Consider the following 7,993-nt stretch of genomic DNA (forward strand, 5'->3'; position numbering starts at 1 on the left):
GGCAACAGAGACTACTTATCATAAGGGCTATTGGGGAAATGATATTAGAAACTTACATTTGCTTATGGTTCTGTGGGCTGTTATCTGGGGCATACATTGCATAAAGGGACTAGTGTCAACTTAAGGTCCCTGTAGGCTACTTGGCTAAACAAAATGGATGCCAAGGCTGCAATACTATGGAAAATCTTAGTTACATGCCCAACACCTTCTCTCAAATCCAAGGGTCGCTTCACGGTCCTCATCCCACTTGACCAATCAGTAGCATGTGACCCAGGTGATCACTCCTGCCTTCTGGAAATACTTTCTTGAGGTACCAGTACTTCACACTCTTCCTCTTAACCCTGGCTGCATCTTCTCAGACTTCTACTCACCCCCCGATCCATGAACTCTGGAGCATCCAAGGGCTTAGTTCTTGCACCTCCACCTACAGTCACATCTCGGTGTTCTCAGTCTCACTGCATTAAATGTGATATATTTGCTGATGACCTTTAAGAGCAGGTCTTCAGCCTATACCTTGTCCCTGAACTCCAGATGAGCATTATAACAAGTTATAGACAAGTGATTACTAAACACCTCCACTGACATATCTAACAGGCATCTCAAACTTACCTTGTCCAACTGAGCTCTTCATGTTTCCCAAAAAAACCCTCCTCTTTCTACATTCTTCCTCATCATAATAAAAGGCAACTCCATTCTTCTATTTTCTTAGTTTTTTTTTTTTTTTCTGGGGCTGGGGAGGGGGTGGGAGGAGGACTAGAATCATCCTTGATTCCATTCTCTTTCACGTAATGTCCAATTTGTCGTGACTTTTTGCCTATACTTCCAAAACACATCCAGAATTCAGTTAATTCTCACTTCTTCCCCTGTGACCACCCTGGTCCAAGCTGTCACCTCGTGCCTGGAGTGTTCCAGTGACCTGCTAATGGGTCTCCCCTCTTTACTTTCTGTGCCACAACCATAATCTATTCTCATCATGGCAAGAAGGTAGATCCTTTAAAGATATGTCTATTATATCACTCCTCCTCTCAAAATTTCCCTGAGGTGTCCCACCCTACTCAGAGCACAGCCACATCCCTGCAGGGGTCTAGAAGGCATCACACGACTGGCCCCCACTCCTCAGCTGACCACTGGCCACCACTACGCTCTCCCCTCCCTCCACTCCACACACGCTCTCCTCCCTGCTCTTCTGCAGACACGCTGGGTCCTCTTCCTTACTGCAGAAACTTTATACGTGCTATTCTGTCTCCCTGGAAAGTTTTTCCTCAAATACACTCACTCGCCCTCAAGCCTCTACCTAAATATCACTTTTGCAGAAAGGCCTTCCCTGAAACTCTCTTCAAAGTTATACCTCTTTCCTTGATTAGTTTTCCTCCAAAGCTCTTATTCTCTCATATATGGCATATTTTTCTTTGTATTTCTTACTATGGAACCCCTTGATTAGAATATAAGCTATGTGAGTGCAGGGATCTTCCAGTTTATTTATTGTTCTATCCCCAGCAACTTGAACAGTACCAGGACCTACATGTGCTCACTTGTGAATTACAGGAGGCGATGTGAAAGATAAGTCAAAAAGAATAGGAGGCTGGGTGAAAAAGATGAAGGAATTAAGAAGTACAAATCGGAAGTTACAAAAAATACTGGGATGTCTATGTCCATGCCACCCTGAACATGCCCGATCTTGTCTGATCTCGGAAGCTAAGCAGAGTCAGGCCTGGTTAGTACATGGATGGGAGACCACCCAGGAAGACCAGATGCTGTAGGCTTTACAAAAAAATGCTCACTGGGATATAAAGTACAGCATAGAAAATGCAGTCAATAGTATTGTAGTAACTATGTGTGGTGTCAGGCAGGTACTAGACTTATCAGGGTGATCACTTTGTAACCACTTATATAAATGTTTAATCATTACGTTGTACACCTGAAACCAATAAAACAGTGCATGTCAACTGTAATTGAAAAATCAAAAAAATTATTTTTAAAAATTAATAAAAACCTTCATATAAAAAAAAAATAGGAGTAATGGAATGTGGGGATACCAGAAATAAGACCCACAGAGATCTAGACAAGCAAGAAAAAGGTGCTGAACAAAGGCAGCGACAGAACAGACAGAACCGCAGACACAGAACCTTGTCCTCTCTGAGAAGGGGTGAGGGTAGGAGGAGTTCCCAAACTTCACTGGCTGTGGACCCTTTCCGGGCAAAAGTATTTTATAGGCCTGCAGTTTCACAGAACCTACTGCAGGAAACCTGGGATTAGATGTTCTCTAAAGTTTTGTCCCAGCACTAAAGTTCAATAGCCTGAGTAAAGATCACAGATGATTCGGTACATTTAGGCCATGTGCCCTCTTGGTTGCATTATGGTCGCAATTACAGAAACCCATCTGCAAGGTGGGCACCTGGCCTCAACGACCAGAACTAAAACTGCTGCATCAGTTAGAATCCTTCCACTCTCCAGTAACAAAGAACCAGACCAACATAGGCTAATGTGATAAAGACATCCAATTGTCACATAACAGGATATCTGAAAGCAAGCAGTTCATTTTTGGTGACAGCCTGCCAGTATCAGGGCTTCAACTAATTTCTCTGATTTTTTTTTTTTTTTTTCAAATTCAGGGTTGTAAATTAGCTGCTACCGCTCCAGGCATTGTGTCATCACAAGTGTTCCGCACTGGAAGGAAGAGGTAAGCAGAAAAGCTTTCTTCTCTTTTGATCTGGGTTTTTGTTTTTTTTTTTTCCCTAATCATTTCTGGAAACCACCATCAGGCTCATTTGCCAGTGTCATGTGGCCATTTGGAGTTGCAAGGGAGGCTAACAAAAGAGAATAGGATTATTACAACCTTCATGATCCACATCCCCCACCCAGGGTTAGAAGGGAGACCCTAAGAGCAAGAGATCTCCGCTCGACCTAAACAAAATAGGAGTCTCTGAGTGGGAAAGTAGTGGGGACAATGTCAGGTTGCTTGGGTGATGAACAATTGTCCATGGCTGCCAGTTATCGTGTCTGATGGCTTTAAGGCTATCATATCAATCCCAGAAGTTCCTGATGGTACGTGGAATGCATATTACCTTCCAACCTTGACTGCCAGTAGCAACCTAGAAGTGCCCACAAATGAAGCACTTGCAGGATCTCAGGTAAGAAGTTCTGTACTTTTTTTTTTTATCAATAGCTGCAGCACATATGGCACAGGGGAGAAGCAAACAGAACATGTGCCTGTATCACAGATCTTTTCTTCCTAGATGGAGAGTCCCCAGCCTGTGATGGGTGAGCTTCGATGCATCTTACTCTGATGGCAATTCCCATTTTTCCCCCCGCCAAGACTAGTGCCAACCCCACTATGCCTGCTTCTGCTTCCTCTGGGTCTGAATGTTATTTCTCATATTAAGGAGGACAGGATGAGCCCAGGAGAGGCATAGGCAGGTGGAATCCCAAGTACCTCCTGACAGCTGATTGAAGCACAAGTAAAATGAGCCTTATGCTGTCCCCACCAAGTTCTAAATATGATGGACTGTACCACACCACAATCCTTGAATAAGAACTTGGGATAAATTGATTTGGAAACTTCGTATCTGAAAAATTGTCTCAACTTGAGAGCACCAGTATTTCTGCACTATTTTTCATATCTATTTTTACAAACCATTTTTCAAAGGTGCCACTAGCAATAAGTCTAGGACGTTCATTTCCAAACTCGAACATTTTCATGCAAACTTCTCATCTTCCTGGACTACACAAGTGCAAGAAAAACATTCATTTATGTAAAAGTTGCATTGCTAAGGCTTGCCCCGTGAGAACACAAGTTCCATGAAAGCAGGGATATTTGCCCGGTTTCTTTATTCTGTGTCCCTAGCACCTAATCCAGTGTCTCCACATCAAAAGCAGTCAGTAAATATTTGTTGAATTGATGTCATAATATAACCATCATCCCTCTTGTGCTATATGATACATCTGGCATCACTTTCCTCTTGAGAATTAAGATATTGATGGAGCATCTTTCAAGATCAATATGAGAAATTGGGATGTGTTGAAGGAAAGAAAGCATTGAGTCAACGTTATCTATCCAGCCTTAAATGGAAACCCAAGAGACACGCACCAAGGGAGCTAGGGGTAGGCCAGCTCCCTTGTAACAGGAGTAGCTGTGTAACAGGAGGAGCTGGTCATGCTGTCATTAATAATAATAGCAAACACTATTCCAAGTGTTTTATTTAGATTACCTCAAGCAAATAATATTACTATCATGTCCCTTTAACAGATAAAAAAACTGAGACACTTAGTTAAATTAAAGGCTCAACAGCCCAGTGTCTCTCTCTCTCTCTCACACACACACACAGGAGAGGGAGAGGAGGAGGGAGAGAGGATTGAGAGAGTGAAAGAGAGAGTGCACATCAGAATCAGAATCTGAACCTGGCAATCTGGCTTCAATGTCTGCAATCTTTACGCCTCTACTGTGTGGCCACTTTGGCCTCCCAGGCCTCCAGGATCTCTACTGTTCTTACTAAGGGTGGGGTGGGGGATGGTGAGGAATGATGGATTAGTAGCCTTTCGAACTTTCTAAGTTGCATGACTTTTTTAGGGGGAAAAAAATCTTACTTGGTTAGCCAAATTCATAGAAACTGAAAATAGGACAGTAGTTACCAAGGGCTGGTGGAGGGAGGAAAAGGGGAGTTGTTGTTTAAGGGTATAGAATTTCAGTTTTACAAGGTGGAAAGAGTTCTGGAGATCTGTTTCACAACAGCGTGAATATACTTAACACTACTGAACTGTACACTTAAATTGTTAAGATGGTAAATTTTAGATTATATGTTTTTTATCACAATAAAAAAGAAAAGAAATTTCACCTGGAACTGCTTGATTCAGTGGGAGCAGAGTAGGGGCCTAGGATCCCAGTCTCTTGCCTTCTTTTCCCAGATTCTGCCACCAGAAAGGTCCCCCAAGGGCAGAGGGCGGGGGAGGTCATCAAAGAACAGGCTTAAAACCATTACATTCTAGAAAACTTCTAAATTCTCTTCAAGATGATTCCAAAGCCTCACACCAAATCATATTCTCAAAAAGTACCAATCCCAAAAATCCTCATGGCCCTTCAAGGTATAGTTAGTCAATTTAGGCTCTCACCATGGTACTTAAGATCTTCCACAACTTGGCCCCCGTTTAAGTGTCCAAGCTCACAAACCACTGTCATGTCTTGACTCTGACCCCCCACCCCACCCACGGTGCACTGCCCGCCTCCCACTGCCCACTCCAGCTACATGCAGCTCCAGTCTTTCCCTCGTCAGGCCAGGCACTGGCACACCTCGACATCTTCATGTCCCAACTCCCGCTTCCTTTGCTTGGCAAATCTTACTTCCCTAGACTCTCCTGTTTCCCTGTACCCAAAATTAATCACAAGTCTATTGAACCTCTGTGTTTTTCTTGTCTGTGAAACAAGAACTGTGTGTACAACTACCCCAGCTCAGAAGTCAGATTATATTTGCACTTTAGTTATAGGTAAGACGCTATCTCTCTTCCACTGTCGCTTCCACCGGGTGCCCGATTCCCCTACCTTCTATATGTTTGGGGGATTTAACCAGTATCCAGGACTCCCAGATGGAAGAGTTGATGGGAAGGAGTTAGAAGAGACGTGGGCACAAGCAAGTATTGGCAATACGCCATCCCTCCCTATCCCCCCACCCCTGCCCCAACCACGTTTCTGAGCCTAAGGAACAGGCAGTGAATGCCGGGAGGAGCCTCCGTATGACCAGCTTGTAGCAGTGAGGGCCACAAGACTTGGAGACCAAAGTAAGTGGAGGCACTGGCACATATTTTTCATTTTAAAAAAAAAAATTCTAATAAAAGGAAGAACAATTCTAATCTCTGAATTCGAAGCTCTCTTTGCATCTTCCTTGGGTCCTTAAGTGATCTGCTTTCATCGCATGTACATTTCACCAGCACCCACGTTATATTCTGACCCAGTTCACATGGAGTTGACTGAAAGGAGGCACAGAACAGGACAATAAAGCATTCAAAAAGGAAATCTATGCTTAGTTTAGATCTGCACCAAAACCATTCCCTACCACTGGAAATTATTTGACTACTCAAACAGAGTAACCCATTTCTCTTTGTTTGGGAACATGGTGATTATACTCATGAGAGGGAGTAAATAAGATAAAGGACATAATGCATGCTAGATTTTTCATTTGGTGAGCAGAATGAAAATCATTTGAACATATCCCTGTGGAAAAAATAATCAATTTTTCATAGACTTGTTATAGGTTTCATAAAATATATTGTGCACATATTTTTAAGAGTAAGAAAATGGCTTTTTAATGATACTTAAAATATATGGCATGGCAAGAATTATTTAAAATGTGTTTCCGAGGCCTGAAATTTGGTGCCGCCTGCTAAAATATAGATGATTTGGATAAGTCTGTCCTCTTGAGATAAATGTCAGGCCTGGCTCATTTTATTACAAAGTTAATATGAAGGAACCCAGTATTCAGGCAGTTAAGTAATTGGTATAAATCCTCCCAAGATATTAGATACCCTGAACTTCTACCAGTTAGCAGTTCACTCATTGGCCTATGTGCATTAAATAACTACTCTTAACCCAGAAGACAGGAAAACATTGTCCACATAGAAAAAGTTGACACAAAGCAGAACAAGAGGAAGCAGAGCTGAACACAACAGAAGTATAAACAGCACTCATTTGACAAGTGTTTCCTGAGCAGTGCACCAGGCCCCAGAATGTGGGAAGACACAATCCAGGAAGAGTAGCACTGTTTTGATGAGCAACTGACTTGATTTCCACATTGGTGGGCATACTTTTCACAGGCATACATCTCTATTCTAAGTGGAAGACTATGCCCCTATCCTCACGCCCAGCCTTGTTTAAGCATTCAACATAGGTCTACAGGACACAGGTAACAATGTAGAGGACAAATCTGGTCATCACAAGTAGGGAAACAGGCATATTGAAAACCATGGTGGTGAGTCATGAGAGTCCTGCCCATAGAGGACCTATTTGTCACAGCTACAGAAAATCCAAGATGTTTTCTCCACTCTCTGCCAAATAAGGATGCGTCTGACATGTATCATGCATCCGGCACTTCATATATGTACATGTTAACAAGTGAATGAATGAATGAATGAATGAGAGAAGATTATTTAAATCTACTTGAGGAAGATTTAATATATGAAGATCCAAAAAATCACTTGGCTTTATGTTTTTTCATCATGCCGCAAGTTACTTACATATTACATCATCGGGAGTCAAGAATCTTCCTACAAGGGGCTATGAAGACATTAAGCATCACCAATGTAGGAATTCACAGTCCAGCTGAGAGACTACATCAAATGTATGACATCAGGGTACACAAAAGGAAAAGTCACTCCAGGCCCAAGTTGGCTGAGAGGACTTGGTGCAGGGGGTGTTAAGAAAGGCATTGAAGGATGGTAGGCTTTAGATTACTAAAGGGGCACGAGTGACGTTTCTAAAGGTAGAAAAACAGAAGCGAAGATTTAGAAGCAGAAATTAGGCATACCCTTTTGCTGATAGTGATGACAGCACCTACCCTGACCAGAGCTTCAGGAAACAGGATTCATAACACAGTGGGTCTTATTATGGAGAAAGGGCTAACGAGCTGCCCCAGAAGCTGATTTGTTACATCAGGCAGTCATTTTAGAATCTTGAGTAGAAGTACCAGAATATTCCTTGGGCATGGTGAGAACTCACTCCAGGATTCCTTTCAAGAACACACCCCCCTTGACATTAAGCTAATGATTTCATTTGCATTCAGCTTTTCAGTATCTCCTCTCAGTGGATCCCTTATGGACCACACAGTTGTAGCAGAGGTCGCTGAAGTCAGACAAGCACTGCCTAGAGAATGACTTGCTCCTGGTATATTGCCTCAATGTTGTTCTAATTTGTATAGATACAGTGTGAGACAAAATGCAAATTCACTCAAAAGCAACAGTAACTTGAGGTGTCCCAGGCACCAGTCTCTTTAACAATAACCCAAATGTC

The 7,993-nt window shown here is 42.5% G+C and overlaps 1 pseudogene; it reads left to right on the plus strand.

The window, feature by feature from the left end:
• Positions 1 to 1,644: 1,644 nt before the first annotated feature.
• LOC118600577 lies at positions 1,645 to 1,763 on the plus strand (annotated as a pseudogene).
• Positions 1,764 to 7,993: the final 6,230 nt, after the last annotated feature.

Source organism: Rousettus aegyptiacus, unplaced genomic scaffold (genome assembly GCF_014176215.1).
Source record: "Rousettus aegyptiacus isolate mRouAeg1 unplaced genomic scaffold, mRouAeg1.p scaffold_m13_p_3, whole genome shotgun sequence".
Taxonomy (NCBI): domain Eukaryota; kingdom Metazoa; phylum Chordata; class Mammalia; order Chiroptera; family Pteropodidae; genus Rousettus; species Rousettus aegyptiacus.